Below are 26,390 nucleotides of genomic sequence, written 5' to 3'. Positions count from 1 at the left end.
TGTCTGTGGAGCTGAAATGAGTCTCCTGTGGGCAGCATATAGTTGGGTCTTTTTTTTTTTTCCATCCATCTGGCCACCCTGTGCCTTTTGATTGGTAAGTTCAATCCATTTACATTTAGGGTGATTATTCACATGTAAGTATTTACCACTGCCATTGTATCTTTTGCCTTCCGATTATTTTGTTCCTCCACTGTTTATTTTTCCTTCTGCTCTTATCTACTTTCTAAGTTGGTGGTTTTTCATAGTGATTTTGATAGTCTTCCCTTTTGTCATGTTTCATGTCTCTACTCTAGATTTTTGCTTTGTGGTTACCATTAGGTTTACATAAAATATCTCATAGATAAATTAACCCTTTTTCTGCTGATAGCAATTTATCTTCATTTGCCTATAAAGTTTCCATCCTTTTACTACTCCCCTTTTGTATTTTTGATGTTACAAATCATCTCATTTTTCTTTTTTTTTTCCTAGCTGAGGAAGATTTTCCCTGAGGTAACATCTATTGCCCATCATCTTGTTCTTTTGCTGTGGAAGATTCACCCTGAGCTAATATCTGTTGCCAATCTTCCTCTGTTTGTATGTGAGCCACTGCAACAGCATGGCCACTGACAGATGAGTGATGTAGGTCTGCAGCCGGGAACCAAACCTGGGCTGCTGAAGTGGAGCACACAGAACTTATCCATTAGGCCACTGGGCCTGGCCCCAAAATTCTCTCTTTTTATGCTGTGATTTTGTTCCCAAATTGTAGTAGCTATAGTTGTTTATAATGCTCTTTTCCTTTAACCTTTATGATATAATTAAGTAGTTAATTTACTATTCTAAAATAAAGTAACAGTTTTCTAATTCTATTTATCACCTTAATCAGAGTTTTATGTACTTTCATATCTTCATTTCAGTTTGAAGTGCTCTTCTCAACATTTCTTATAAGGCATATCTAGTGGTGGTAAACTCCCTCAGCTTTTGTTTGGGAAAAGCTTTATTTCTCCTTCATATCTGAAGGATAACTTTGCCAGATAGAGTATTCTTGACTGGCAATTTTTATCTTTCCATACTTTGAATATGTTATTCTGTTCTCTCATGATCTATAGACTTTCTGCTGATATATCTGCTGAGACACTAACAGGGATTTCTTTGTAGGTTACTGTCTTTTTTCCCCAGCTGCCTTTAAAATTACTTGTCATTGACTTTGGACAGTTTTGATATGTGTCTTGGAGAAGGTCTTTCTGCATTGAGATAATACAGTGTTCTATTAGCTTTGTGGATTTGTAGATCCAGTTCTTTCCCTAAATTTGGGAAGTTCTCAGCTATTATTTCTTTAAATAAGCTCTCTTCTCCTTTGTCCCTCTCTTCTCCTTCTGCTATACCTATAAATCTTATGTTGGCTCCTTAATGGAGTCTGATAGTTCTCATAGTGTTGCTTTACTTTTTTAAAGTCTTAATTCTCTCTCCTCTTCTACTCAAATCGTTTTTAAATTCCTACCCTCAAGGTTGCTTATTCTCTCTTCCATCCGATCTCCTCTTTTTCCAATGCTTTCTTCATCTCATTTTTTTGAGTTCTTCAGGTCCAGAATTTGTTTGGTTCTTAGAATTTCAATCTCTTTGGTAACATACTCCTTCTCTTCATTAATTTTATTCCTGAGTTCACTGAATTGCCTTTCTAAGTTTTTTTGTAGATCATTCAATTTCTTCATACCATTTATTTTTAATTATTTATCAGATTGCAATATTCCATGTCTTCTATGTTCAGTTGCTGGAAAATTGTCATTTTCTTTTTGTGAGGCCATATTACCATGATTTTTCCCAGTGCTTGATGAAATGTGCCTCTGCCATCACATTTGAAGTAGGGAACATCTTTCTTATTTAGGTAAGACATTGTTTACTTTGATTCTAACAGTTCAACAGGTTAGCAGGTAGGAGCCTTTCTTTTGTCTTCTAAACGGCAGTGCTATAGCAGAAGTTTTTTTTTTCTCTTACAGGAGCTGACTTGCTGCTGAGGTTGGGATCATGTACATAAAAGAGCTGGTAGGGAAAAGAAAAAGGTGGTAGAAGAGTTGGGAGATATGTGTGCTTAGCACTTAGGGCTTTGCGTAGTCCCACAGCCCAGTAGGGGGATCTTTGAGTTTGGAGGGTACCAGAGGTCCATGGGTGCAACTCTTGCTGGAATCCCAGGGCAGACAGCAGGAAATGTGTTCTTTCAGTTCTCTGTCTGCCTTTTCCCTGTCCTTTCTCTCCCCCAAGTCACAGAGATGTCTCTTCAGAAATGAAGGGTATTGTTGAAGAGCAATGGATGCCTTGCAGCTTCAGTCCACACAGCCTGGCAGACTTTTGCTCACCCTCTTTCACTTTCCACCTCCTCTGTTAGAAACGTTGCTACTGCCACTGCTGGTGCTGCTGCTTCCACAACCCCCTTGGCTCCATAGCCTCCTTGGAGGTCCCAGCCACCCACTTGTGGATGCACAGATGGATGGAGTTCTCAGGTGTCCTGTGCATAGGTGCTTTTGTTCGGTTATGGATGTCCAGTTGGTTGTAAATATAAGAGGAGGAAAAAAAAGGAGTGACCTTCCCACCATGATGCTGGCATCGCTCTGGGTATTTATTTTTAAAATACCACTGTACATTCATTCTTCTTCAAAATGTGTATCTTGTTGGGCAAAGTGCCTGTAATATTCTAAGTTCATCAGAAAGACTGGTTTGAAGAAATCAGGTCAGTTCCTCAAACATCACCTCATCTTCAAGACATGGACCTTTTGGGCTGGGTGGCAAAGGGCACAGATGGGCTTTTCAAAGACAGGAGAGCTTCAACGTGGGCTGATATATGCTTACTTAATTGTGACAAATGATCTTTTGAAATTTTTGTGGCCTCCGAACTAGTCACTGGTTAATATTCCTCTCTTAGCCATGCCATTGACCTTTATCTGATACATCTGAGGGAGACAGAAGTCAAAGAGTGGCTACTAGTGTGCTTTGTAAAAAAAAATCATATTTGTAAATAGAATATAAACCTATTCACAGGATAGCAATCACTATCTACTGTTAAAGAAAAAGACAAATCTAAGCTCAGCTCAGCTCAGAACTGGTTAAGTTCACACGCTCAGCTTCAGCGGCCCAAGGCCTGCCAGTTCAGATCCCAGGCACGGACATACCCACTGCTTATCAAACCACACTGTGCAGGCATCCCATATAGAAAGTAGAGGAAGATTGGCACAGATGTTCGCTCAGAGCCAATCTTCCTCAGCAAAAAGAGGAGGATTGGCAGCGGATGTTAGCTCAGGGCTAATCTTCCTCAAAAAGAAAAAAAAGACAAATCTACTTCTAGTTGCTATAGTTGAATATTTGCTATCCTAGTCTGGTTCTATCTATTTGTCTCCCCACTCTGTGGTTTGTGACCCCCTTTCTCCCTTTTTTTCTTTTTTCAGGTATGAGAGCCTTCTTGAGGATTTCTTGTAGTGGAGGACTTTTGGTTACAAATTCCCTTAACTTTTGTTTGTCTGGAAAAGATTAAATTTCTCCCTCATATCTGAAGGATATTTTTGCTGGATAGAGTATTCTTGGCTGAAGATTTTTATCTTTTAAAGTTTTGAATATGTCATTCCATTCTCTCCTAGCTTGTAAGGTTTCTGTAGAGAAATCCACTGAAAGTCTGATAGGAGTTCCTTTGTAGGTTATTGTCTTCTGTCTTACTGCCCTGAGTATTCTTTGTCATTCATTTTTGCCATTTTTACTACTATATGCCTTGCAGTAGGTCTTTTTACATTGACAAATCTAGGAGGTCTGAAAGCTTCCTCCACACACATTTCTCCCTCAATCCCTAGATTTTGGAAGTTCTCTTCTATAATTTCATTAAGCACACTTTCTGCTCCTTTTCCACGCCCTCAGGAATTCCGATGATTCTTAAATTGGTTCTCTTCATTGAATCTGCTATTTCTGTGATATTTTCATCATTCTTTTTAATTTAGTTCTCGTTCTTCCTCTGTCTGGAGCCATTCAACCTGTCTGTCTTCAATTATGCTAATTTGTTCCTCTATGGTGTCTACACGGGCATTCAGGGAATCCGTATTCTGTTTGATCTGTTGTATTTTTCATCTCTAGTATTTCTGACTGATTCTTCTTTATAGTTTCAATCTCTTTTGTGAAGTAACTCCAGAACTCGTTGACTTGTTTGTCTATATTTCCCTTTACCTCACTGAGTTTTTTGATGATAGCTACTCTGAACTCATTTTCACTTAGTTTACCTATTTCCAAGTCCTCAGGACTTAATTCTGTGTTTTTATTGTTTCCCTTCTGGTCTGGAGCTTTTATAAATTGCTGAATGGTAGAGGAGTGGTTTTTGCACATGATGGTAGTATTCGGTTGCAGTTACAGCCTGTTGCCACTAGATGGGGGTTGAGAGCCGTGCGTTCTGAGCCCTCAGCCTTCAGCTGTGATGGTGGGTGCCCAGCACAGGTTGGGGGTGAGGGCGTACTTTCTCTGACGCACCGACCTGGATTCCAATCAGCTCTCGCTCTCTGGTCTCCCGGGGCCCTGGCTTGATGGGGTCCCCACATGTGGAAGCTTTCCCCCATTAGCGGGTCTCCACTATACCTGCAGTGGGAGTCCTGGACGATCCCCCAGTTGCGTGGCCCCTCCCCTGCTCCTACCCTCACCCATGGCAGTGATCCCAGTCTCTAGGGGAGGGAGCGAAGTTCTCTCTCTCTTACCCCGTTCCAGCTCCTCTGAGGTCAGCTGCAGTGTCTCTGTCCTCCATTGTCTGTCTTGCTGCTGTGGGTCTCTGACCATCTCTATTAGAGTTATTGGTTGAAATTCAGCTGTTCTGGTTCTTTGGTTGTAGTTTGGAGGGGAGAGTCCCGGGTCAGCTCAGCCCGCCATTTTGATGACGTCACCTATTTTCCTGGCAATCCTCAAAATTCTAGCAGGTTTCTCCACATTTTTCCATTCTTAAAACACCACAAAGAATCACAGTCCTAAAACCACTGGCCACACTGAGCAAGTAGGGCTGGTGCTTGAAAAACAAAATGAGTTTTAATAAATTTGCTCCAAAATATTTTATTAAAGGTTTTATATAAAAAACAAGAAAGGTATGTGTCACACTGAATAATGCACTGAAAGCATGTGTATGCTTGAGGTTTTTAATTTCTCTACAAAATTAACCAGCCATGATGGAGTAAAGAGTTATAAAGAGTAAATATCATATTCATATCATTTTTGGGAACACTTAAAAGTACAAAAAGCATTATGCTAATTTTTAAGTGCAAAGAAAGCTCATAATAAAATAGACTTTAAAAATTACAAATAAAAATCTGTACATCAAGGATATTTTTAAGGCTTTTCCGTGTGCATAGCACTATGTAGAAAGAGAAGAGGAACTGTGGAGAGAGGAACCCTCACATCAGGTGTTACAGGTCTGGCCCATTTCAGCTTGCAGGACCATCTCCTCTTTTCTCAAGGGGAATGTGTCAATCAGGTTGAAGAGGGCCACAGGCATCACCAGGGAGACATAGCGTTCCTTGTCCATGCCATGCTTATCCACAAGCACCATACTGAAGGAATAGAGTGGGATTCGCAGCAACAGCCTAGGGCAGACAAAGAAAAAAGAGAAGACTATGTCAAACCTGACTCCCAAGGGTTCTAGCGGACCAACGCACACCCTATAGTGACACTGTATGCAGAGAAAGGCTTATACCACAAAGGACTGAATCATCCTTTAGACCCCTGCTACTGCTCAAAATGTGATCCTTAGACCATCAGCATCACATTGGAACCTGTTAGAAACGGAGAATGCCATGCTCTACCCTGACCTACTGAATTCAAATCTGCATTATTAGCAAGATCCCCAGATGACTGGGATGCACATTAAAGTTTGAATAGCACTGCCTTAGATTATAATGGTCAGGAAGACTTTAGGCCTGCAGTGGTGCTCTGTACCAGTAGTTGCTACAAGGCATGTACAGCAATGCTAACAAATTTTTTTGCATTAATTGGATTTAACCCAAGTTTGCAGACTAGGTTTGCACAACCACATAAACACTAGGTCAATGGTTATCAACAAAGGTGATTTTCCCCCAAGAGGAAATTTGGCTATGTCTGCACACATTTTTGGTTGTCAGACTGGGGAGGGAGGTGCTACTGGTCTCTAGTGGGAGAGGCTAGGAATGTTCCTTAACATCCTACAATGCACAGGACAGACCCCTCCCCCCTGCAAAAGAATTATCCATCCCCAAATGTCAATAGTACCAAAGTTGAGAAAGCCTGGACTAGGTGAAGCTGACTGAAATAACTTTCCAGACATTGTAGTTCTGGCCCATTCAGCAGCCAGCTCAGGACTGCACAGTTAGAGGGGACTGAACTTGGTTTACAGCATAAGTATATTGACTGGGTTAATTATAATTTGTACCTTAAATAATTTCAGAAAGAATTACACATGGTTTCAAAAGTCTAATGTTCTTTTCTACTCTACCACATTAGAATTTAAACTGTGTAAAAACATGATTTTTATAACCATTCAAACATGTTTAGATGAAAAAAGCCAGAGAAAGCAAACAAACGAACAAGCTGAGCCCAGGAAAAAAAAAAAAAAACGAGCCTACCCAGTTTCTTCTCCAGATTTTGCTTTTTAGTTTAGATTTCTTGAGATTGTTGTGAGGCAGAATATACAGTGCCATCTGGATTTAAAGTGCAATATTTTTTCCTCACACAAATGGATCAAGGAAAAAAAATCATTACTCAAAATCCAAACTGACTATACTTTCTTCTGCCTTTTAAGAGTTTTAGGGAAGATGGGAATAATTTGTATTTTATCCCAGTGGGAAGCAAAATTGTTAATCCATTCTATTGACTAGAAATAAAAGAAAAGGAAAAAAAAGCATTACAATGTCTCCATCAGGTTTCCTGTGGTGCTAAAAGGGGCGCTCAGGAGCAGATGACTTGTAAATGAAGTGAGGTGAGAAGAGAGAGCTAAATTGCTCTGCAAGGAGTATTGAGAGGTTTTTTGGGGGTGGGGGAGAAGTCCTAGGACACAAGAGGGAGGTGTCCCAGCAAACAGAAGAGTAGAGAAGTATGCAAGTCTGGATGGAGAAAAGGGCCAAGCAACATTGTGGTGGCTGGAGCCTGTGGGAAAGGGTGACTAATGAGGAATTGGAGCATTTGATGTTATAGTGCTTATGGGGCTAGGATAGAAACCCCTCACGGTGCCACCATCTGCTACCACACACACTCTTCACGTGAACCTTGTGCCTTGATGGACACAGAATATAAAGGGGAAAACCGCCATGAGCAGAGATGAGTGGTCAGATCAGCAGACTAGCACAGACACAGGAATGCATCCCACCGTGGCCAAGAGACCACAGAAATCTTGGGGATGAATGATGGGACACTGCAGGAGGAGGCGTGGTGCCAGCCCTATGTTGGAGTTACATAAATGTCTGTCATCAGATTGGAATGACCTCCTCCTGGAGAATCTTCTAGAGAACTCTAGACTCAAATAATAATATTGGAAGTTCGGGTTCAAGATGGTGGTTTAGGAAGATCCTGAACTCACCTCCTCCCATGGTCACACTGAATCTACAACTACAGAGGGAACAATTTCCTCTGAAAAAAACCTAAAAAGTAGCTGAGCGACTCCTGCATATTGGGCGAGCTAGAAGGAAACCACATGGAAGTGGGTAGGAGAGGTTCACCAAATCCCCCCCACACACCTTCCCCTGGCACGATAACCGTCCACCAGGAAAGAACTCAAAACCAGGAGCCTCTCTCTGCGAGACGAGCCCCCAAAACATCTAGCTTCAAAAACCAGTGGGGTTTGCAACAAGGGCTGCGACAAACTGGAAAACGGGGTAGAGGGCTCACGTGTAGCCTTGCTCACCCCAAGGCACAGCGCAGAAGCTGCTGTTTGAAAAGTGCCCAGACTTTGTGTGAAAGAGGCTCAGTGGATAATTAAAGCGTTGGACTGAGCAGCAGGGACCTGCAGGTGTACTCTCCGGGAAAGGAGGTTGGTGGGCACCATTTTCATGCTCTCCTTCTGTCTTGCTAAAACCAGTGGACGCCAGCTCTTTATTTTTCTTTCTATTTTTGCCAGTGGGTGCCATCTTCATGCTATCCTTCTCCCTTGCTAAACCAGTAGGTGTCATCTCTCTCTCTCGGTCTGTCTGTCTCTGCCTGTGTGATTCACCCTGCTCTTTCTCTCTTTCTCGCGCTCTGTCTTGCCCTGTCTCTCTCAGCCTCACCCTCTGTCTCCCTCTATTGCCTTGCTCTGTCTTTGTCTGTCTCTCTCTCTCGTTCTGTCTGTCTTGATCTCTTGCTCTCTGTCTCTGTCTCTTTGTCTCTCTGTCTCCTGTCTCTGTCTTGCTCGCTGTCACTCTGTCTTTGTCTCTGTCCTTGTCTGTTTGTCTGTGTCTCGCTCATTGCCTCTTTCTGTCCCTCTCTGTCCCTCTGTCTACTGTCTCTCTCTTGCTCTCTGTCTCTTCCTCTGTCCCTCTGTCTCTTTTTCTCACTCTATCATGCTCTCTCTGTCCCCTGTCTCTGTCTCCTATCTCTCTGCAGGTCTCTGGCTCTCTGTCTCACTTTCTTTCTGTCCCTCTTAGTCTCTCTGTCGGCCTTTGTCTTGCTTTGTCCCTCTCCTGTCTCTGCATCCTGTCTCTCTCCGACTCTTTCTCTTTCCTGCCTCTTTGGCTTACTCTGTCTCTGTCTCCTGTGTGTCTGTCTCTGGCTCTCCGTCCCTTCATCACTCTTTGTCCTTCTCTGTCACTGTCTCCTGTCTCTGTGTTCTGTCTCTCTGTCTGTAAGTCTCTCTGTGTAAGTCTCTGTCTCTATTTCATCTCTTGCTCTCCTTTTTTCTTTCTGTCTCTGTCTCATGCCTCTCTCTCTCCTCCTGTCTCTTTCTCTGTCCCTCCTGTCTCTATCTTTGACTCTCAGTCTCTGTCTGTCCCTTTCACCCTTTTGCCCTGTCTCTCTCTCTTGTTCTGTCAGTCTGTCCCACTCTCTCTCATCTCTCCTCTGCATCTCTGTCTGTCTCTCTTGCTCTGTCTCCTGTCTCTGTCTTGTTCTATCTCCTCTCTGTCTTTCCCTGTCAGTCTCTGTCTGCCTCTGTCTTTGTCACTCTGTCTCTAACCTGTATCTGTCTGTCTCCTCTCTCTCCTGCTCTCTCTCTCTCCTGTCTCATTCTGTCTCCTCTGTGTCTTGCCCTTGCTTTGTCTCTCTCTGTCCCAGTCTGCCTCTCTCTTGCTCTTTCAGTCTGCCTGTCTCTCCTCTGTCTGTCTCTGTCATTCTGGCTCTCCTCTCACTCTCTTCTCTCTGTCCCTCACTGTCTCTGTCTGTCTGTCCTGCTCTCATGATCTCTCACCCTGTCTCAGTCCCTCTCTCTGCCTGCCTCTATCTCTCCTGTCTGTCTCTGTCTCTCTTGTCCTTGCTCCGTCTGTCTGTCTCCTATCTGTCTCCATCTTTGTCTTGCTCTGTCTCTGTCTTGTTCTGTCTCCTCTCCTGCTGTCTCACCCTCTTTCCCTTGCTCTGTTTCTCTCTCCTGTCTCTCTTTGTCCCTCTCTGTCTCCTATCTCTCTTGCTCCCTCGGTTTCCTCTCCGTCCGTCTATTTCTCTCTCCTGTCTGCCTCTCTCTGTCCCTGGCTCTCTTCTGTCTCTTGCCTCACTCTCTTGCCCTCTATTTATGTGTCTCTGTCTTGCTGTCTTCCTCAGTCCTGCTCTGTCTCAGTCTCTCTCTCCTGTCTCTTGCCTTTGTCTCTGTCTCTGACTCTTTGTCTCTCTGTATCTCCTCTATCTACCCCCTGCCTTTCTCTGTCTCTTGCTCTGTTGCTCTTAGTCTCACTCTGCCTCTCTGTTTCTGTCTCTGTCTGTTGTCTGTGTCTTTCTCTGTGTGTGTTTCTCTCTCTGTCTCTGTCTCCTTTCTGTCTGTCTCTGTCTTTTTTTTTTTCATCAGTGGGTGCCATCTTCACACTCCCACACTGCCTCACTCTAGCTGGTGGCTCCATCTTCACACTCTCCCTCTGCCTTTCCTCAGCTCGCCAGTATCTTCCAGAAAGAAGCTTAAACCCTTGTGTGGCACCCTGATATGTGTGGCTGCTGCCAGGGGACATCTCTATATCATCTTGCTCTGGTGGCCAGTGGTGCTTATGCCCGTGGGCCCCACAGGACTGTAACCAATGGAAGAAGTTTCCTTAAACTACCAACCTCAGAATACAGCAAGAAGCAACAGACCCAGGAGCTCAGTCTTTTGGTGAAAGAAGCCTATTAATTTATCATCATAGCTGCAACCTGAGGGACAGGCTTCTAATGAAACACATCTGAGAGCTGACTATAAACCTTTCCAGAGACCTCAGAGGGCAGGTGCTATCACTGTGCTCCTCCTCTGTTATGCTCCTAAGTACCAGCATCTATTGGAGGGGAGGTCTTATACATGTCCGGTACCCCAGTTTTTGCAACTGCTGACCAGCAGATACCCCTTGATCATCTGGCTCTAGTGGCCAGGAGGGCTTGTATTCCTGGGTCCCCTGTGACTGTAACAATCTAAGAGACAGTTCTTGGCAGGCTATCACCCCCTGGGCACTGCACAGACAGCAGACAATCACAACCTGTGTCTTTCTGTGAAAGAAGCCTATTTGTTTGTCTTAGTGCCTCAGGGGCAGGGTTCAGGTTTGGTGCAAATCTAGGAGCCTGTGGAAGGACTCTCAGGGAACATAGGCTAGAAGATGCCATCTTTATGCTCTCCCTCTGCCTCACTACAGCTCACTGGTATCTCCAAGAAAGGAGGTTATACACTTGCCTGAAGCCCCAATTTTTGTGACTGCCACCCATGGGACATCTCCAGATCGCCTGGCTCTGGTGGCCAGCAGAGTTTACACTTGCAGTCCCACAGGACTATATATACTTGCATACTTTAAAAGCTGCTGCCTAAGGGAGGGTCTGGCTTCCTATCAGCCTGAATGTAGTGGCTGACTGAGCTCCTCCCCTTTGGAACACATACAGGTCTTGACACACCCTCAAATAATGGAAGCTATTAAAAATAAAATAGGCTGCTTGGACAATTGCAAAGGTTTGAGAGACAACCAAGAGCTAGGGCAGGGTTGAATGATAAGGTTCATCTCCTATAGGAGGCCACTCACTCAAGAGCAGAAGAGTTGTTTGTTTGACCTACTGTATAGAAACCAACAGGTAGAGTCCAGAAAAATGAAGAAACAAAGGAATATGATATGAAAGAACAAGATAAAACCTCAGAAATTAACCTTAATGAAATAGAGATAAGTAATTTACCTGATAAAGAGTTCAAAGTAATTGTCATAAAGTTGCTCACCAAACTTGAGAGAAGAATGGATGAAAACAATGAAGACATAGAAAATATAAGGAAGTACCAAATAGAGCTCACGAAGCTGAAGAATACAATACCTGAACTAAAAAATATACTAGAGGAGTTCAAAAGCAGACTAGATGAAGCAGAAGTGGACTCGAGGACAGGGCAATGGGACTCACCCAATCAGAGCAGCAAAAAGAAAAAAGAAGGAGAAACAGATATGGGGTGCTGTCAGCAACACGGCAGAGTGAGCTCACCAAGGACTCTCGCTCCTCCAAATTACAACCAAAAAGAGCAACTGCTTTCTAACAACAACAACAAAATCCTAATAACAGAAATCGTCAGAGACCCACAGCAGCCAAATCATGGAGGGCGAAGAGGCTGGAGCTGGCCTTGCAGGAGCTGGAACTGGGTAAGAGAGATCTTCACTCCCTCCCCTAAAGACTGGGATCACTGCTGCAGTTGAGGGAACGAGTGGGGGAGGGGCCAGGACTCCCACTGCCCATGCAGTGGAAACCCTCTAATGGGGGAAAGCTTTCGTGTGGGGAAACCCCAGCAAGCCAGGGCGCCAGGAGACCAGAGAGTGAGAGCTGATCTGAATCCAGGTCAGCTCGCAAGAAAAAGTGCCCCACCTTCCCCAACCCACACTGCGCACTGCCATCACAACTGAAGGCGCAGGGCTCAGAACACGCTCTCAACCCCCATCTAGTGGCGACAGGCAGTAACTGCAACTGAATAATAGCATCATGTGCAAAAACTGCTCCTCTACCATCCAGCAATTTATAACAGCTCCAGTCCAAAAGGAAAACAATAAAAATACAGAAGTATGTCCTGGGGACTTGGAAATGTAAACTAAGTGAAGATGAGTTCAAAATAGCTATCATCAAAATACTCAATGAGGTAAAGGGAAATATGGAGAAACAACTCAACAAGTTCTGGAGTTACTTCACAAAAGAGATTGAAACTATAAAGAAGAATCAATCAGAAATACTAGAGATGAAAAATACAATGGATCAGATAAAACATAATATGGATTCCCTGAATGCCCGTGTAGACACCATAGAGGAGCAAATTAGCATAATCGAAGACAGACAGGCTGAATGGCTCCAGACGGGAAGAAAGAGAATGAAGAACTAAAAAAACTGAAGAAAATCTCTGAGAAATAGCTGACTCAATGAGAAAATGCAACTTAAGAATAATCGGAATTCCTGAGGGCGTGGAAAAGGAAAATGGAGCAGAAAGTGTGCTCAATGAAATAATAGAAGAGAACTTCCCAAATTTAGGGATTGAGAGAGAAATGTGCGTGGAGGAAGCTTTCAGATCTCCTAGATTTGTCAATGTAAAAAGACCTACTGCAAGGCATATAGTAGTAAAAATGGCAAAAATGAATGACAAAGAAAGAATACTCAGGGCAGCAAGGCAGACGAAAATAACCTACAAAGGAACTCCTATCAGACTTTCAGTGGATTTCTCTACAGAAACCTTATAAGCTAGGAGAGAATGGAATGACATATTCAAAAGTTTAAAAGATAAAAATCTTCAGCCAAGAATACTCTATCCAGCAAAAATATCCTTCAGATATGAGGGAGAAATTTAATCTTTTCCAGACAAACAAAAGGTAAGGGACTTCATAGTGACAAGAGCTCCACTACAAGAAATCCTCAAGAAGGCTCTCATAACTGAAATAAGAAAAAAAGGGAGAAAGGGGTCACAAAACAGAGTAGGTAGATGAATAAATAGAATCTGAATAGGATAGTAAATATTCAACTATAGCATTAGGATAAAGGGAAGGAAATCACCAAAGCAAGGACAATCTTATCACTCTAACTACAAACTCACAACACAAATTTGAATAAGAGATGAAAATAATAATTTAGGAGGAGAGGAGGAGAGGGCCTGAAACAGTCTAGGCTAAGAGACCACCAGAAAATGGACTATATTATACACGAGATTCTGAATACAAACTTCAGGGTAGCCACTAAACTAAAAAACAGAACAGAGACACAAAACATAAATAAGGAAAAATCTAAGAAACCCAGCATAAGAAATTGCAGAAGTCAATGGGTAGGCTAAAACACACAGGATGAGAAACAAAGGAAACGCAGGAAAATGAGCAACAGAATGACAGCATTAAGCCCTCATGCATCAATAATCACCTTCAATGTAAACGGATTGAACTCTCCAATAAAAAGAAACAGAGTGGCAAAATGGATTAAAGAACAAGATCCAACAATTTGTTGCCTCCAGGAAACAGATCTCAGCTTCAAGGACAAACACAGGCTCAGAGTGAAGGGGTGGAAGACAATACTCCAAGCTAATAGCAAACAAAAGAAAGCAGGTGTCGCAATGATTATATGTGGCAAAACAGATTTCAAGATAAGGCAGGTAAAGAGAGACACAGAGGGACAATATATAATGATCAAAGGGACACTTCCTCAAGAAGAAATAACGCTTATAAATATCTATACACCCAATACAGGAGCACCAAAGTTCATAAAGCAACTATTAACAAACCTAAAAGAAAATATCAAAAATAACACAATAATAGTAGGGGACCTCAACACCCCACTCACATCAACTGACAGATCAGACAGAAAATCAACAAAGAAACAGTGGAGCTAAACGAAAAGCTAAAACAGTTGGACTTAATAGATATATATGGAACACTCCATCCAAAAACAGCAGAACACACGTTCTTCTCAAGCATGCATGGAACATTCTTAAGGATAGACCATATGTTGGGAAACAAGGCAAGCCTCCACAAATTTAAAAAAATTGAAATAATAACAAGCATCTTCTCCAAACATAATGCTATAAAGCTGGAAATTAAACAAGAAAAAAGCTGAGGAAGGCACAAGGATGTGGAGACTAAACAATATGCTATTGAACAAGCAATGGATCATTGAAGAAATTAAAGAAGAAATCAAAAAATACCTGGAGACAAATGAAAATTATAACATGCCATACCAATTCATATGGGATACAGCAAAAGCTGTATTAAGAGGAAAATTCATCGCAATACAGGCACATCTTAACAATCAAGAAAAATCCCAAATAAGCAATCTTAAACTACACCTAACCGAATTAGAGAAAGAAGAACAAAGTCCAAAGGCAGCAGAAGGAGAAAAATAAGAAAAATCAGAGCAGAAATAAATGCTACTGAAACAAAAAAAGGGAGTAGAAATGATCAATGAAACAAAGAGCTGGTTCTTTGAAAAGATAAATAAAATTGAGAAACCTCTAGCCAGACTTACAAAGAAAAAAAGAGAGAAAGCTCAAATAAACAAAATCAGAAATGAAAGAGGAGAAATAACAACAGACTCCACAGAAATACAACGGATTATAAGAGAATACTATGAAAAACTATATGCCAGCAAAATGGATAACCTAGAGGAAATGCATAAGTTCTTAGACTCCTACAATCTCCCAAAGCTTAGTCAAGAGGAAGCAGACAATTTGAACAGACCAATCACAAGGAAAGAGATTGAAACAGCAATCAAAAGAATCCCAAAGAATAAAAGCCCAGGACCAGATGGCTTTCCTGGGGAATTCTACCAAACTTTCAGAGAGGATTTAATACCTATCCTTTTCAAGCTATTCCAAAAAGTTAGGGAGGATAGAACATTCCTAACACATTCTACGAGGCCACCATCATGATGATACCAAAGCCTGACAAGGACAGCACAAAAAAGGAGAACTACAGGAGAATATCACTGATGAACATAGATGCAAAAATTCTAAACAAAATTTTGGCAACCAGAATTCAGCAATTCATCAAAAGGATCATACATCATGATCAAGTGGGATTCATACCAGGGACACAGGGATGGTTCAACATCTGCAAATCAATCAATGTGATACACCACATCAATAAACTGAGGAATAAAGACCACATGATCATCTCAATACATGCAGAGAAAGCATTTGACAAGATCCAACAGCCATTAATGATAAAAAGCTCTGAACAAAATGGGCATAGAAGGGAACTACCTCAACATAATAAAGGCCATATACGACAAACCCATAGCCAACATCATACTCAATGGGCAAAAACTGAGTGCCATCCCCCTGAGAACCGGAACGAGACAGGGATGCCCTCTATCACCACTCTTATTTAACATAGTACTGGAGGTCCTGGCCAGAGCAATCAGGCAAGAAAAAGGAATAAAAGGAATCCAAATAGGGAGGGAAGAAGAGAAACTCTCACTGTTTGCAGACGACATGATCTTATATATAGAAAACCCCAAAGAATCCATTGGAAAACTCTTAGAAGTAATCAACAACTACAGCAAAGTTGCAGGGTATAAAATCAACTTGCATAAATCAGTAGCATTTCTATACTCTAATAACGAACTAACAGAAAAAGAACTCAAGAACACACTACAATTCACAAATGCAACAAACATAATAAAATACCTCGGGGTGAATTTAACTAAGGAACTGAAAGACTTATACAATGAAAATTACAAGGCTTTTCTGAGAGAAATGGATGATGACATACAGAGATGGAAAGACATTCCATGTACATGCATTGGAAGAATAAACATAGTTAAAATGTCCATTCTACCTAAAGCAATCTACAGATTCAACACCATCCCAATCAGAATCCCAATGACATTCTTTACAGAAATAGAACAAAGAATCCTAAAATTCGCATGGGGCAACAAAAGACCCTGAATTGCTAAAGCAATCCTGAGAAAAAAGAACAAAGCTGCAGGCATCACAATCCCTGACTTCAAAACATACTACAAAGCTACAGTAATCAAAACAGCATGGTAGTGGTACAAAAACAGGTGCACAGATCAATGGAACAGAATTGAAAGCCCAGAAATAAAACCACACATCTATGGACAGCTAATCTTCGACAAAGGAGCTGAGGGCCTACAATGGAGAAAAGAAAGTCTTTTCAACAAATGGTGCTGGGAAAACTGGAAAGCCACATGTAAAAGAATGAAAATTGACGATTCTTTCTCACCATTCACCAAAATAAACTCAAAATGAATCAAAGACCTAAAGGTGAGACCTGAAACCATAAGGCTTCTAGAAGAAAATGTAGGCAGTACACTCTTTGACATCAGTATTAAAAGGATCTTTTCAGACACCATGTCTTCTCAGACGAGGGAAACAATAGAAAGAATAAACAAATGGGACTTCATCCGACTAAAGAGCTTCTTCAAGGCAAAGGAAAACAAGATTGAAACAAAAAAACAACCCACTAACTGGGAAAAAATATTTGCAAGTAATACATCTGACAAAGGCTTAATATCCATAATATATAAAGAACTCCCACAACTCAACAACAAAAAATCAAACAATCCAATCAAACAATGGGCAGGAGACGTGAACAGACATTTCTCCAAAGAAGATATACAGATGGCCAATAGGCCCATGAAAAGATGTTCATCATCACTGAGCATCAGGGAAATGCAAATCAAAACTACACTAAGATATCACCTTACACCCATTAGAATGACAAAAATAACTAAAACAAATAATAACAAATGTTGGAGAGGTTGTGGAGAGAAAGGAACCCTCATATACTGTTGGTGGGAATGCAAACTGGTGCATCCACTATGGAAAACAGTATGGAGATTCCTCAAAAAATTAAAAATAGAATTACCATACGACCCAACTATCCCACTACTGGGTATCTAGCCAAAGAACCTGAAATCAGCAATTCCAAAAGTCCCATGCACCTCTGAGTTCATTTCACCATTTTTTACAATAGCCAAGACGTGGAAGCAACCCAAGTGCCCACCAACAGATGACTGGATAAAGAAGATGTGGTATGTATATACAATGGAATACTACTCAGCCATAAAAAAGAAGAAAATCATCCCATTTGCAACAACATGGATGGACTTGAGGGAATTATGTTAAGTGAAATAAGCCAGATAGAGAAGGGCAATCTCTGGATGACTCCACTCATGTGAGAAATTTAAACATGTGGACAAAGAGAACAGATTAGTGACTACCAGGGGAAAGGTGGGGTGGGAGGTGGGCACAAAGGATGAAGTGTTGCACCTACAACATGACTGACAGACAATAATGTACAACTGGAATTGCACAAGATTGTAACCTATCATTAACTCAGTAAAAAAGAAAAAAGAAGGAAAAAAATAAAAATGTCTTAAGGGACTTATGGGACAACAACATCAAGTGGACTGACACTCACATCGTAGGAGTCCCAGAAGGAGAATATAGAGAGAAAGGCACAGAAAATTTATTTGAAGAAATAATGGTTGAAAAGTTCCCTAACCTGGGGAAGCAAACAGATATCTAGATCCAGGAAACCCAGAGAGTTCCAAATAAGAGGAACTTAAAGAGAGCCACACAGAGACACCTCATAATTAAAATGTCAAAAGTTAAAGGCAAGGAGGGAATCCTAAAAGCAGCAAGAGAAAAACCACTTGTTACTTACAAGGGCACCACCATAAGGCTGTCAGATTTTTCAGCAGAAACTCTATAAGTTCAAAGTACTGGGGGAAAACACATGCCAACTAAGAATACTCTACCTTGTATTCTTGGACATAGAGTTTCCCAGCAAGCAAAAGCTAAAGGAGTGGCCACCAACAGACTGGCCTTAGAAGAAAAGTTAAAAGGGTTTCTTTAACCTGACAAGAAAGGGTGATAATCAGTAACAGAAAACATACGAAAGTATAAATCTCACGGGTAGAGGGAAATATATAGTAAAGGTAGTGAATTAATCACTCATAAAGCTCGTATGAAGGTTAAAAGACAAACGTAGTAGAAATAACTATAACTACAATCATAAGTTAAGGGACACACAAGATTAAAAGACGTAAAATATGACATCAAAAACAAAATGAGGAGAGAGTAAAAATGTAGACCTTTTGAATGTGTTCACACTTAAGTTGGTATCAACTTAAAACAGACCATTATAAACATAAGTTTTTATATGTAAGCCTCATGGTAACCATAAAACAAAAACCTATAGTAGATACACAAAAGATAATGAGAAAGGAATCTAATTTTTAAAATGTTTAAAAAACAATTTTTAATATGGCAATAAGTACATACCTATCGATAATTCCTTTAAATGTAAATAGACTAAATGCTCCAATCAAAACACATAAAGTGGCTGAATGGATAAAAAAAAGACTGATCTATATGCTGCCTATGAGAGAGTCACTTCAGACATAAGGACACACACAGACTGAAAGCAAAGGGATGTAAAAAGATACTCCATGCAAATGAAAACCAAAAGAAATCTGGGGTAGCTCTTCTTACCTCAGACAAAATATACTTTAAAACAAAGACTGTAATAAGAGACAAACAAGGGCATTACATAATGATAAAGGGGTCAATCCAGTAAGAGGATACAACACTTGTAAATATTTATGCACTCAACATAGGAGCCCCTAAATATATAAAGCATGTATTAACAAATCTAAAGGGAGAAATAGACAGCAATACAATAATAATAGGGGACTTTAATACCCCCACTTACATCAATAGATAGATCATCCAGATAGAAAATCAATAAGGAAACATTTGCCTTAAACACCACATTAGACCAGATGGACTTAACAGATATATACAAAACATTCCATCCAAAAGCAACAGAATACACATTCTTTTCAAGTGTACATGGAACATTCTCCAGGATAAATTATATGTTAGGCCATAACAACTCTTAATAAATTTAAGAAGACTGAAATCATATGAAGCATCTTTTCTCAACACAATAGTAAGAAACCAGAAATCAATTACAAGAAGAAAACTGGAACATTTACAAGTATATGGAGATTAAACAACATGCTACTGAACAACCAATGGGTCAATGAAAAAATCAAAAGAGAAATTAAAAAAATACCTCAGACAAATGAAAATAGAAATACAACATACCAAAACTTATGAGATACAGCAAAAGCAGTTCTAAGAGGGAAGTTCATAGTGATAAATGCCTACCTCAAGAAACAAAAAAACCTCAAATAAACAACCTATGTTTACACTTCAAGGAACTAGAAAAAGAAGAACAAACGAAGCCCAAAGTTAGTAGCAGGAAAGAAATAAAGACTAGAGTGGAAATAAATGAAATGGAGACTAAAGAGATAATAGAAAAGATGAAACCAAGAGCTGTTTCTTTGAAAAGATAAACAAAACTGATAAACCTTTAGCAAGACTCACCAAGAAAAAAAGAGGGGTCTCAAATAAATAAAGTCAGAAATGAAAGAGACATAACAACTGATACTGTAGAAATACAAAGGAGCATAGAATACTATGAACAATTATACAACAACAAATTTGACAACCTAGAAAAAAACGGATAAATTCCTAGAAACATACAACCTTCCAAGACTGAATCATGAGGAAATATAAAATCTGAACAGACCAATTAATAGTAAAGAGATTGAACCAGTAATCAAAAACCTCCCAGGGGCCAGCCCAGTGGCACAGTGGTTAAGTTTGCATGTTCCGCTTTGGCGGCCTGGGGTTCACCAGTTTGGATCCCGGGTGTGGACATAGCACCACTTGGCAAGCCATTCTGTGGTAGGTGTCCCACATATAAGGTAGAGGAAAATAGGCATGGATGTTAGCTCAGAGCCAGTCTTCCTCAGCAAAAAGAGGAGGTTGGCAGCAGATGTTAGCTCAGGGCTAATCTTCCTCAAAAAAAAAAACCTCCCAAAAAACAAAAGTCCAGGACCAGACAGCTTCAATGGTGAATTCTACAAAACATTCAAAGAAGAACTAATACAAATCCTTCTCAAACTCTTCCAAAAATCAAGAGTAGGGAATACTTCCAAATTCATTTCACGAGTACAGCAACACCCTGATACCAAAATTAAACAAAGACACCACAAGAAAAGAAAATTACAGGCCAATATTGCTGAGGAACATAGATGTAAAAATCCTCAACAAAATATTAGCAAACTGAATTCAACAATACATCAAAAGGATCATACACCATAATCAAGTGGGATTTATTCTAGGGATGCAGGGATGGTTCAACGTCCACAAATGAAAAAAATGATACACTACATTAACAAAATGAAAGATAAAAATCATATGATCATCTCAATAAATGCAGAAAAAGCACTTGACAAGATACAACATCCATTTGTGATAATATAGAGGGAACATACCTCCACATAATAAAGGCCATATATGACAAACCCACCGCTAACATCATACTCAGTGGTGAAAAGCTGAAAGCTTTTCCTCTTATATCAGGAACAAGACAAGGATGCCCACTCTCACCACTCTTATTCAACATAATATTGGAGGTCCTAGCCAGAGCAATTAGGCAAAAAAAGGAAATAAAAGGCATCCAAATTGGAAAGGAAGTAGTAAAACTGTCACTATTTGCAGATGACATATTACATATAGAAAACCCTAAAGATTACATAAAAAAACTGCAATCGGTAAATATGTATTTATTGCCATTTTGTTACTTTTTTTTCTGGGTGTTTTAGTAGTTCTTCTCAAATCAAAACTACAATGAGATATCACCTCACTCTGGTCAGAATGGCTATAATTAACAAGACAGGAAACAAGTGTTGGAGAGGGTGTGGAGAGAAGGGAACCCTCGTACCCTGCTGGTGGGAGTGCAAACTGGTTCAGCCACTATAGAAAGCAGTATGGAGATTCCTCAGAAAATTAAGAATAGATCACCATATGATCCAGCTATTCCACTGCTGGGTATTTATCCAAAGAACTTGAAAACACAAAGGCATAAACATACATGCACCCCTATGTTCATTGCAGCATTATTCACAATAGGCAAGACCTGGAAGCAACCTAGGTGCTCACCAAGAGAGAATGGATAAAGAAGAAGTGGTATTTATACATACTGGAATACTACTCAGCCATAAGAAATGATGAAATCTGGCCATTTGGAACAACATGGATGACCTTGAGGGTATTATGCTAAATGAAATAAGTCAGAGGGAGAAAGTCAAATACCGTATGATCTCACTCATAAGTAGAAAATAAAAACAACGACAAACAAACATATAGCAACAGAGATTGGATGGGTGATTACCATAGGGGAAGTGGGGAGGAGGGAGGGCAAAATGGATGATTAGGCTCACATGTGTGGTGATGGAATATAATTAGTTTTTCAGTGGTGAACATGATGTAATCTACACAGAATTGGAAATATATTACAATGTACATCTGAAAGCTATATAATGTTATAATCCAATGTTACTGCAATAAAAAAGCTGTTAAAACTAATAAACGAATTCAGTCGAGTGCAGGATACAAAATCAATATACAAAAATCTGCTGCTTTTCTATACACTAATAATGAGGCATCAGAAAGAGAAATTAAGAAAACAATCCCTTTTACAATTACATGAAAATGAATAAAATACCTAGGAATAAATTTAACCAAGGAAGTGAAGGCCCTGTACACTGAAAACTGTAAGACACTGATGAAAGAAATTATAGACAACACAAATGGAAAGATATTCAATGCTTATGGATTAGAAGAATGTTGTTAAAATGTCCATACTATCCAAACCAATCTACAGATTCAGTACAATCCCTATCAAAATTTCAGTGGTATTTTTTTTTTTTTACAGAAATAGAACAATCCTAAAATTTGTACAGAATGACAAAACATCCCAAATAGCCAAACAAATCTTGAGAAAGAAGAACAAAGCTAAAGGCATCACACTCCCTGATTTCAAACTATAGTACAAAGCTATAGTAATCAAAACAGTATGATATTAGCATAAAAACGAACACATAGATCAATGGAATGGAATAGGGAGCCCAGAAATCAACTCATACATATATGGTCAATTAATTTATGACAAAGGAGCCAAGAATATACAATGGGGAAAGGACAGTCTCTTCAAAGATGGTGTTGGGAAAACTGGACAGACACATGCAAAAGAATGAAAGTAGATCGTTATCTTATACCACACACAACAATTAACTCAAAATGGATTAAAGACTTGAATGTAAGACCATAAAGGTCCTAGAAGAAAACAGACGGCAAGCTCCTCGACATTGGTCTTGGTGGTGATTTTTTGGCTCTGACTCCAAAAGCAAAGGCACCACAAGAAACAAATAAACAAGTGGGACTACATCCAACTAAAAAGCTTCTACACAGCAAAGGCAACCATCAACAAAATGAAAAGGCAACCTACTGAATGGGAGAAAATATTTGCAAATCATATGTGATAAGGGGTTAATATCCAAAATATATAAAAAACTCATATAACTCACTAGCAAAACTACAAACAACTCAATCAAAAAAATGGGCAGAACTGAATAGACATTTTTCCAAAGAAGATATACAAATGACCAACTGGTACATGAAAAGGTGCTCAGCATCACTAATCATCACGGAAAGGCAAGTCAAAACTACAAGGAGATATCACTGCACACCTGTTAGAATGGCTATTATCAAAAAACAAGAGATAAGTGTTGGCAAGGATGTATAAGAAAGGGAATCCTTGTGCCCTGTTGCTGGGAATGTAAGTTGGTGCAGCCACTATGGAAAACAGTATGGAGGGTCCTCAAAAAATTAAAAATAGGACTAGCGTATGACCCAGCAATTCCACTTCTGGGTATTTATCTGAAGAAACTGAAAACACTAACTAGAAAATATATATGCACCTCCATGTTCACAGCAGCATTATTTACAATAGCCAAGATACGAAAACAACCTAAGTGTCCATTGTTGGAAGAATCAATAAAGAAAATTTGTATATATATATACACAATGGAATATTAGTCAGCCAGAGGAACAAATACAATCTTGCCATTTGTGACAACATGGATGGACCCTGAGGGTATTAGGCTAAGTGAAATAAGTGAGAGAGAAAGACAAATACTTTATGACCGCAAGACAAACAAACAAGCTCATAGATACAGAGTAGAGATTGGTGGTTGCCAGAGGTGGGGAGGAGGGGAGAGGGTGGGGGAAATGGGTGAAGGAAGTCTAAAGGTACCAACTTCCAGTTATAAAATAAATAAGACATGGAGATGTAATGTGCAGATGGTGAATATAGTTAATAATACTGTATTGCATATTTGAAATTGAAAAAATATTTTGTAACTGTATGGTGACAGATGTTAAATAGACTTACTGTGGTGATCAGTTCGCAATATATACAAACATCGAATCATTATGCTGTACTCCTGAAACTTATGTCAATTACACCTCAATAAAAAAACTAATATGAGTATAAAAATTATGGGATTCTTGGTCCCTTTAATCCTTCAGACTGCTTGGAAAATTTTCTAGGGAGCATGAATTAGCCCGTATGTCCAGATCTAAAAGAAATGAAGAAAGCAGGGAGGTGGTGACCATGCAACACCAGGCACCCATTCTTTCCTTTATGCTGCTGCCTTTCAATTGTTTTATCATGGCTTCAGTGCAATTTGAAAGTAGTATTCTAATGAGACAAGGAATTTTTTGATTCTCCAGGCATTCTGCTTCTCCTTCTCTTCTTTCATGCTTTCCATTCTTTGCCTAAATTGGCTCTGTGCTAGACTCTAGGGTGGAATTCAAATGGAAAAAAAATTAAAACATCCATCTGTCAAGTCCCTTGTTCCTCACTGATAGGTCCGATAAAGGGGACATGCGGCCTGACACCAAATCCATTAGGTAATGCATGTGAGTGATCATCTCTGCATGACACTTACCTGAACTATCTTCTGGCTACACACTGATGATTGACTCTCTTTTTATAAGCTGCTTTGCAAAATTTCCATTTTAAAACTGTGAAGCCTTTAGTAACACGCTAGGCCAATAGTTCTCACAGTGTGATCCCCAGACCAGAAGCATCAGCAACATCTGAAAACTTGCTGGAAATGCAAATTCTCAGACCCCATCCTAGACCTACTAAATCAGAAACTCTGGGGGTGGGGCTGCAATCTGCGCTTTAACAGCCCTCCAGGGGATTCTGTTGCAGGCTAAAGTTTGAGAACCACTGCAGAATTCATTTATGCAACTTACTTGTTGCTTAAATTGTCCTCAGCCTACAGAGATCTATAGTAGCTCCAACATATATACTTGAATGATAGAAGTTTTTTTCTCCTTCAGATTTTTCTGTTTTTCAAATTTGAACAGTTTAAAATCACATCAAGATTTTATAAAGATTCCCTTTATATATATCTGCAATCCAAAGCAAAATGTTTAGCAAATTCGGCAAGAGGTTTTTAAAAAATTATTGACATAAGGAATGAGCAGGTAGTTCTAAATAAGCAACACCTTCATAAAACTTACTTTGAGAATTTTCGTTATAAAATTTTGGATGTCAACATGGTCCTCCCTCTTGAGCTTTGTGGTCTTCAACTTGAGCAATTAGCAAATACACTCTTAAAGGCTCCTATCACCCCTAGGAATAGTCAAGCTGTTTTAATTTAGAGTCATTTACTCCACTTACTTGGCACCAACATGGTGCCAGGCACTGTGCTAGGTACCGGGTAGCAAATGTTGAAAAGATCTGGTACTGACCTCAAAAGTGTTAACACCCTAGGGTGGTGCTGGCTGCAAATCCAGTAGGACAAATAATATATACATATATATAAAAACTTAGGAGTGTACCCAGCCATCTCCCTCCTTCAGCCAACTAAAGAGAATTCAAGCATCCTCTATTTTTACTCCCATCCCTGACCCTCTGAGTTTTTGACCTTGGTGTGGATGGGGAAGACTCTCTTTAGGTGGAGAGAGGTATAAATCAAACATGGGATGGTTCAAAAGGCAGATGAAAAATAGGGGAATGAGAGAAAGAAGATATTGTGTCAACCTATAACACTGCTTGCCAAGGACATATTTCTATCACATAATCTCAAGGAATTTCTGTGACCCTCTTTGAACAACTGTGATAGTGATACCAGCCCTGATATCAGTTCCCCTACATTAAACCCAGTACACATGGGGTTAAAACCAAAAGCACTCATCCTCTTTCCCTGCTTCTCTAAGTTACACTCATATGGAAATATTGTTTTTTTTTAAACCTTTGTATCCCTGAACTTCACAAGGCAAATAGAAATGACAAATTGTTAAAAGCCCAGGTGGCCTCACACTGAAGTTTTGGCTAATTACATGTTCTTGAGGTTTGTTACAGGGAAACTGATGTCCAGAGAATATCAAGAGGCTGAAGTTTCCCAGACCCCAACTCCTCAGCTTCCTGGCACCAGAATCCACCATCCACCCTGAGGCAGACAACCAAGGACACCCCCTGCAGATTCCCTTATCTTGCCATCCCCTTTCCTGCAAGCAGCCTCACAAGGCCAAATGCAAAGTGAAGATGAAAACTAACCAGAAAAGTCCAGACAGTCAAGGGAAAAGAAATTTTGTCTTCAAGGCCAAATGCACACTAGTGGGAAGGCGCCAGTCAGCAAAGCCACACGCTCCCCTTCCTTACCTAAAACCCCAGCACATGCTCTCCCTCCCCTACCTAAAACCCCAGATAAAAATCCCTACCTTTCTTCCTTTGAGGAGGTGGATCTGAGTTCTAACTAACTCCTATCTCCTCATCTGGCTGCCTTTTGATAATAACAATAAACCCTTTCCTTGCCATAAGCCTGGCGTTCCAGTTTTTATTTGGCCCCTCTTGTGTGGTGGGTAAAGCAGCTGTTTGTGGCCAGTAACAATAAGGTTTGCCAAGTCCTATTTCATTTTCTCCTTCCTAGGAATAGACTGAATTTCCCAGCCTCGTTTGAAGTTTGATCCCCATCATGTGACAAGTTCTTGCCAATGGACTGGGAAAGAGAGCAACTTTATGCCTCCAATGTGAAGCGTAAAAGAGGGGTGTGGTTGGTTTTTTACTCTCTCTTCCCCTTTTGCAGAAATCTGGAAGCCATGTGTTCTGGATGCTGATGCTACAAGATAGTGGAGCCGCCATCAGCCTGGGGCCCTGAGAGACTATGTAGAACAGAGACCGGCACCCTCCCTTGCAGTGTGTGAGAGAAAAAGATGGGTGAGAAAGGAAGATTTTAAGGAGTTTTGCTTTAGCCTAATTATCCTTTTCACAGTGGTCAAGAGATACAAATTAAAATTTGGGTTGTTCTGAAATTACCTTTTGGATGTTGAATTCTTCTTTAATGTACCATTACTCACAGTCTAAACACCAGGGTTCTGGCTTTATAAGTGTTCCCAAAATAAAACATAATTG

The 26,390-nt window shown here is 40.2% G+C and overlaps 1 protein-coding gene across 1 annotated transcript in view; it reads left to right on the top strand.

Moving 5' to 3' along the window:
• The window catches only part of SYTL5 (synaptotagmin like 5), a 261,691-nt gene extending 235,336 nt beyond the window's left edge, over nt 1–26,355 (top strand). The window contains exon 19 of the mRNA XM_046673686.1: nt 26,065–26,355. The gene's annotated coding sequence lies outside the window, so the exon portion shown is untranslated. The remainder of the gene's footprint in view (nt 1–26,064) is intronic.
• Nucleotides 26,356–26,390: the final 35 nt, after the last annotated feature.

This window comes from Equus quagga, chromosome 10 (genome assembly GCF_021613505.1).
Source record: "Equus quagga isolate Etosha38 chromosome 10, UCLA_HA_Equagga_1.0, whole genome shotgun sequence".
NCBI lineage: Eukaryota > Metazoa > Chordata > Mammalia > Perissodactyla > Equidae > Equus > Equus quagga.
This window is presented reverse-complemented; position numbering and strand designations above follow the sequence as displayed.